Source organism: Eleutherodactylus coqui, chromosome 4 (assembly GCF_035609145.1).
Source record: "Eleutherodactylus coqui strain aEleCoq1 chromosome 4, aEleCoq1.hap1, whole genome shotgun sequence".
In the NCBI taxonomy this organism is placed as follows: Eukaryota; Metazoa; Chordata; class Amphibia; order Anura; family Eleutherodactylidae; genus Eleutherodactylus; species Eleutherodactylus coqui.
Genome location: NC_089840.1, coordinates 240,404,893 through 240,412,552, shown reverse-complemented (window position 1 = coordinate 240,412,552; position 7,660 = coordinate 240,404,893). Strand labels below are relative to the sequence as shown.

At 39.4% G+C, this 7,660-nt stretch overlaps 1 pseudogene; it reads left to right on the top strand.

Annotated features, from left to right (window-relative positions):
* The first annotated feature begins 2,633 nt into the window (after positions 1–2,633).
* On the top strand, positions 2,634–3,562 carry LOC136626652 (olfactory receptor 6B9-like; annotated as a pseudogene).
* The last annotated feature ends 4,098 nt before the right edge of the window (positions 3,563–7,660 follow it).

The following is a 7,660-nucleotide window of genomic DNA, read 5'->3' as shown; positions in this document are numbered from 1 at the left end:
ATTTCTAGGAGAATTCAGTGCCTTTCATGTCTTTTTGTATCTTTTTCCTTGTGGCAGTGATATGTACTATTACGTTTTTGGAAAAATCTCTTGACTTAAGGAACATTTGCACGGGATGCTTATGTGCCCATGAGCCATACCATAGACTGCCGCCCAACTATTGCTCCTGTGTTTACAAAGGAGCAATAGTTATTCAAGTGAATCATTTCAGTACGCCCACCTCCATTCATAGTAAAGAAGAGTCGCTTAAACATTGAATGGCTCCTGTTTACATTGATTGGTAGTCGTTTGATTTTTAAGTCTGCTAAAACCAAGCAGCTCCAACAGGTAAGCAATTTTTCGCTTAGTGCCCTGTCGGCACCCATGTGTACATGGGACAATTATCGCCTGAATTTGCTGTTTACAGCTAGAATTTGGAACCTAATGGCGCTGTGTAAAGTTCCCTTTATCCATATTTCTAACATGCAATCGAATGTCATGGTCAACAAAGCCCTGGCCAGTCCAAAAATTTTATATGTTTTATCTAAAGCACACCTGATGCAACTAAAGAAGCCCTTGATTAGTTGTACTAGATGTGCTTGAGACAAGACCTGATTTGCAAATGTGTTCTTATGAAAGATTCATAAACAAAGTCGTCGCAGGGGAATGAAAAGCCCATTGGTTTTGACCCTGTTACATATTTGGGTGTGGAACCACTCTGCTGTTCCTCCAAGCAGGAAAGCCACCCAGAGGAACTGGCAGCCAACTCAAGCAGCAGACGCTCACTCCTTAGCACGTGGCTTGATACGAAGCAGAGATTGGAACTGAGCTAGCCATAAGCTGGTGAGGGATAATGAGGTTCCCGCTTAACAGAGCAGAATGATCACCCCAACAGGGACGGCCCCAAGCTAGTAAGTGAGCGCTGAGCAACCCTGTCAAGACCCTAACTGAAACTAGATGTACTGAGCAACAACAGGAACCAAAGATGTGAGCAACAACAGAAGATCTGGATAAAGCATACGTAGCAACAGCTACAGCAGACTGGAGACTAGTAGTCACAGAGATACTGCAGGAGTAGCAGCCACGAGCCATTATAGGAGTACAACAACCGGAAAGCACTAGCTAGCATCTCTGAGGAAGCTATATAGTGCAGTGATTGGCAAACAACCTCCAGGGGAGTGGAGTAGTGAGGAACTGTTAGCTCTAGAGATGCTGGAGAAAAATAAATACAAATTCAGTTAACAAACAGGAAAGAGCCGCAGACTTGTCTTCTATACCTAACAGATCCCCATCATAAGTAAAATGTATCCTTTATTACATAAGTGAAATGAAACACCTATGAAGATATAAAAGGTTTTTTTTTGTGTGTAATTTAGGAAGAACATACAACGTGGCTATAGTAGGATTGGGGTTTAATATAAATTTTAATTTTGCTGCCAACGGGATCTCATGAAAATCTGAAAGAAATTGTGTAGTAGGGTCCCTGTGGAGGATTCTAAAGACCTGTTTGTCCATCAGCAGCTTTCCACCATAATATTTTAATTAAGTTGGCCCATGTTGACAATATTCCCACCCTTATCAGAGGTCCTAATGACTATCTCCCTGTTATTGTGTAAATCTTCCAATGCCAATCTTTCATCCATGCAGAGATTATGTTGCACCAAGTTACTTCTTGGTTGGATTTTCATTATATCATTGATAGCAAAGCAGGTGAAAATGTCTTTGTTACTGAATTTTGCCAAAGAGGATGCACATTTAGATTTTGGATGTAAATTCATAAAGGGGACAGATCTCTCACCAGCACCAAATTTGTTTTTATCAAGGAGTCCCTTTGGGAACCGCAGGTTTATATTATCTCTGAAAAAAGCAAGATCCTGGGCATCCCTTTTAATGGTATGACATTTATGAAGACCTAGTTTCCTAGAGAATAGCATAATATTCTTAACCAATTCAAAATGTAAAAAAACTGGTGTGAGGGTGAAATACATGCTTATTCTCAGGACTCCCATCTCAGCTTCAATCAAAGTGTAAAAAGACAGATTGACTATCAGTGTCATCATGATGGCTAGAATCGTCATTTACTTGTGTAGTTGCTTTATGTTATGTCCCTGTCTTTCACAGTCACTCATTTGTATTGCAGTAGGACCTAAAAAATAGTGTCTCTCAAAGGAAGAGAGGTGTTTATCTCTGTACATGAATCTAGTGACTGTGAAGGGATAGCAATGGAATCCACCATTTGTGGTTGTGTGAATTGTAATGTCAGGATAGTATATTGTGCATATGATTGTGATGAAGAAATAATAGTATCCCCCACGTATATTGCAAATATCTATATTTGGTTGACCAGTGCTAACAGATGGCACTGACTGACCAGAAAGTAAAGGAATGTGGATAGATAGACTTGGAAATCCTGTATTTGATGGAAACAACTTGTTGTGTTCGTACTTATACATATGAGTGTTAGATACAATATAAGATTGGTTATCTGATTGTGCCAACGAAGAACCAGATCTACTAGTCTACAGTATTTTAGTACAATATAGTTGTCACTCATTTTTAATTTGAAATGCTAGCGTTTTTCTTACTTTTCAGTAATAGATTTACAAACAGAACACCGTGGGCATAAAAGTAAATACGAAAATTTAATTTACGCAATGAAATCTGAAGGTAAATTTAATGCATCGGGATTTATAATCCAGGGCTTCTCTGAAATTCCAGATCTCCAAATGCTACTATTTGGGATTTTACTACTTCTCTATATCATGATTATATGTGGGAACCTGACTATAGTTGTTTTAATATGGAAAACCATTCATCTCCATACTCCTATGTATATCTTTCTGGTAAATCTTTCATTTATTGACATTGCTTCAATCTCGAACATTCTACCTAAATTATTATCTATACTTTGTACGAAGATAAAGACAATCTCATTTCTAGGTTGTATAACACAAATATATGTCTTTTTACCTTTGTCTGCTACCGAGTTCTTCCTCCTAGCTGCTATGGCATATGATCGCTATGTAGCAATCTGTCATCCTCTCTATTACTTTGCACTTATGAGTTTAAAACAATGTGCTAGATTCTCATTTGCTTCATGGTTTGGAGGTTTTGTAATCCCCACTGGACATACTGAATTAGTATCAAAGCTGTATTTTTGCTTAAATAACAATATCAACCATTTTTTCTGTGACATTAACCCTTTATTACAAATTGCTTGCACAGACACATAGGAATTACACCATTTATGCTTACTTTAATATCATATGTATTTATTATCTCCGCCATTCTGAAGATAAAATCCACAAAAGGACAACATAAAGCGTTTTCTACCTGCACAGCCCATCTGACTTGTGTCATCATCTTTTATGGAACAATACTCTGCATGTATATGAGACCCAAGTCAAAATTTTCACCAAAAATTGATAAGTATTTTTCACTACTGTATATTGTCTTTGTTCCAATGCTTAACCCTATAATATATAGTCTCAAGAATGAAGATATAAGAAACGTTCTCATTAAGACAAAGGAAATATTAATTTGGCATGCACAGGCCAGGTGTCAAACAGTCTTAAAACATTAGTTTTCTAGTAATATTAATACATAGTAACATGGTATGTTAGGCTGAAAAAACAACAAATGTCCATTTAGTTCAGCCTGTTTTCACCCATCCCCATGGTGATCCGAAGGAAGGCAAAAAAAAAACAATGAGGCAGAAGCCAATTTACCCCATTTTAGGAAAAATTCCTTTCTGACTCCAATCTGGCAATCAGAATAATCCCTGGATCAACACTCTTCAGAGAAGGTTTCTACCAGACCCAAATCCGGCAGTCGAAAGATCACCCTATCAACAACCCACTTGATTATTTAATGTCTATATCCTGTAATGTCATAGTGCTCTAAGAAGACATCAAGTCCCCTCTTAAAATCCTTTATTGATTTTGCCATTACCATGTCCTCAGGCAGAGAGTTCCACAGTTTCATTGCTCTTACAGTAAAGAACCCCCTTCTGTGTTGGTAATAAAATCTTTCCTCTAAACGTAGAGGATGCTCTCTTGTTACCGTCACAGTCCTGGGTACAAACAGATTATGGGAAAGATTCTCGTATTGTCCCCTAATGTATTTACACAGTTATTTTGTCTCTCCTTAATCGTCTTTTTTTTACATATTAATGGCTCCTGCACACAGTTTGATTTGATTTGCGGAGTCCTGGGCCAGCATCTGTCCCTGGATTCTGCAGCAAATACCGCTAATAGCCTTCTATGGAGATCCGCTGCTTCCTGCACATGAGCAGAAATGTCTATGTGTGGCAGGAAAAACGCAGCATGCTCTCTTCTGTGCGGTTTTCCATCCTGCGGCCCTCCTGCAGGGAGCACTGCAGAAGGGTCAGGGGGTCCATGTCATCACCAAGCGACGGCGCGGCTTCCTCTGTACTGCTCATGCGCACTGGAGTGATGGCCAGCCAGTGCTCCCGCATTACATAGAAAATGAAGAACCTGGACTGGTATGCTGGGGTCACTGGCCGAGCACAGTGTGCAGGAGGCCAAATGTTTTTACATATTAATGTTTATTTATCCGAAACTGCAGAAATTTGAAGTTTTAGAGGCAAGTATATGAGCTGCCAACATGACATATTGTGCAGTAAAATAAAAATTAGCAGGGAGGACAATAGAAAAGCATTTACTTAAAGTAATCCTGCAGTTTTGAGACTATTTTAGGTGCAATATCTGTAGTTGATGTTCTCTTCTCTCTCTATTCCGTCAGTTCAGGGCCTTGTTTTCAGGTGGTCCCGATGCCCACTGCCATTTTCCAACTATACAATACATACTGTGCAGTGCTCAATGATTGGGCAGTGCTGATCATGTGAGCAGCGCTTGCCAAACAGAGAGCAGTTACAGTGCATTGATAGGCTAACACTACTATGGACTATGGATGCTTTGGTAGTCTAGAGATCTTATATTTTCAAAGATTGAATGTTTCATTATTATTATTTGGATGACTAAATATAATTACAAGGAAAAATAAATGAATGTTTTGGACTTTCCTGGATTTCTGCATTGATCACTAATAGCATATGGTCAGATTTGTATCTATTTTACAGTTATTGACAAACACACAAACAACTGTGCTGTTCATTTCTTACTTTGTAATGCTAGGCTTCCTACACACACCTCCCTAAACGTAGACTACAAACAGCAGAGCAACAAAAAAACCTAAAAATCAGACATGAAACAGGGTGCAAGCAGCAGCAAATGAGTGGATAAGCAAAACGTATTGCAATTTAGAAAAATTTTTGACAGCTCAGGTGCGATTTAACCCCTTAGTGATGAAGCTTGCTTGTGCCTTAATGATGAAGCCAAATTTTGTAAATCTGACTGGTGTAACTTTAACATAGAATAACTCCATAAGGTTTTGCATATCCAAGTGATTCTGACATTGTTTTTTCGCCAGATACTGTTAGGGAAATTCAATGTTCCGTCAATATGCTGTAAGGCTCCAAATCAGAGGTGGTATGCCGGCCGCCGTGAGAAAGCAGTAACACAGACTGGTCTATGTGCAAAGCAATCTATCTTAATTACATATGTCACAACTCACATAGTAACATGACGCAGGGTGGGCTTTATGCCTGATAAACTTGTTTTCACATAAACATACATTGTTGCTTAGAAATGTTATCTTGGATTCTACAACTTTTCACATTCCAATATTACAGTCCATTGGCAATTCCAGTTAAACAAGATATGTGATTAGTAAACTTTGCTGAGTTGTACTGAGTTGTACAATATGCCCAGAAAATCCTGTTTAGCTGTTTCAAGAAGTGGTAAACAAAATCAAATTTAGGCTTGAGACATTCACATATACAAAATAAAATCATATTCAGGCCTGAAACCTTCACAAATCCCCCATTTAAAATTGTCCATCGAGAATGAGTCCATAAGATGATGCTACGTTCGAGGGTTCTATTCCACCCATGCCAGACTTATCCATTATATTCTTCAATTCTTCTGGCCGGATTAACATCAAAAAGGCTCTTTAAGATGGCTATTTTAACTGTATCGTAGGGGCAGCATCTCCAAATTATTGGCTTGTCTTCTCATATTGCAGAACATCCAGAAATTGCAAACACTCAAAATAACAAACAGAGTTAAAAGTAATAATAAAGGATGCAATACAAAATTCATAACTTTTCCTGATGAATACATCATACCAATGGTGCCCTGTATCCACCTGTATCTTTGTATGATAAGTTCATCTGCCACCCAAACCGTCTGTTTCTCCAAATCTACCAATGTATGATTAATGACTTCCAAATGCTTTTTCATGTGCTCAGTGTTTCTCATAATGTTGGGACACATTCTGTAAACATCCTGAGAAGGGTGTAGTCAAATTGTACATGGAGGTGGTGTTTTTCGGATTTGTTACCATACAAATATATTGTGGTCCTATTTCTATCATCATGTGATAAGTAATTGGCAACAGCGTCCAGTCGCATATACTGACTGAATGTTGTAACAAACATGGCTCATATTGTGCTGTCCTCTGACCACAAACTAAACCATCTAAGATCTTTTCACAGGTGTCTATTTTATGTGTCTTATTATATTTACATCTTCAAATTTAGGTAACCAGTAGTGTGCTGGGTATAGCGGTGGACCAAATATCACAGGTAAAACTATAAACTTGCATATCAAATCAGTGCTTTTTACCTGAAAATATATCATAGAGCCTGTACAATACTCCGTTGTGCATTCTACACTGTCTATTTTAGACTGTATCCATGCTCCGTTAGGTATCATATTTTTGAATATATTTCTCCATAATCTTTCATTATTGGTCATGAGGTCTGACTGCGCTTTGTCTCTTTCATGTAGCATATACATATATTGCAGATTACATTGTGTGTATTTTATTAAATCGCTTACATTTGCAAATAAATTATAATGTAATGCAAAGCTCAAATTATAAAGAGTTAATACATCTTTATTAGAGATAAGCGAGCACAAAAATGCTCGGGTGCTCGTTACTCGGGGCGAAATTATCGCGATGCTCGAGGGTTCGTTTCAAGTAACGAACCCCATTAAAGTCAATAGGCGACTCGAGCATTTTTGTATATCGCCGATGCTCGCTAAGGTTTCCATTTGTGAAAATCTGGGCAATTCAAGAAAGTGATGGGAACGACACAGCAACGGATAGGGCAGGCGAGGGGCTACATGTTGGTCTGCATCTCAAGTTCCCAGGTCCCACTATTAAGCCACAATAGCGGCAAGAGTGCCCCCCCCCCTCCCAACAACTTTTACTTCTGAAAAGCCATCATTAGCATGGCATACCTTAGCTAAGCACCACACTACCTTCAACAAAGCACAATCACTGCCTGCATGACACTCCGCTGCCACTTCTTCTGGGTTACATGCTGCCCAACCCCCCCTGCACGACCCAGTGTCCACAGCGCACACCAAATTGTCCCTGCGCAGCCTTCAGCTGCCCTCATGCCACGCCACACTCATGTCTATTTACAAAGTGCGTCTGCCATGAGGAGGAACCACAGGCACACACTGCAGAGGGTTGGCACGGCTAGGCAGCGACCCTCTATAAAAGGGGCGGGGCGTTAGCCCACAATGCTGTACGGAAGCAATGAGAAATATAATCCTGTGCCACCGCCATCAGGAGCTGCACACATGGG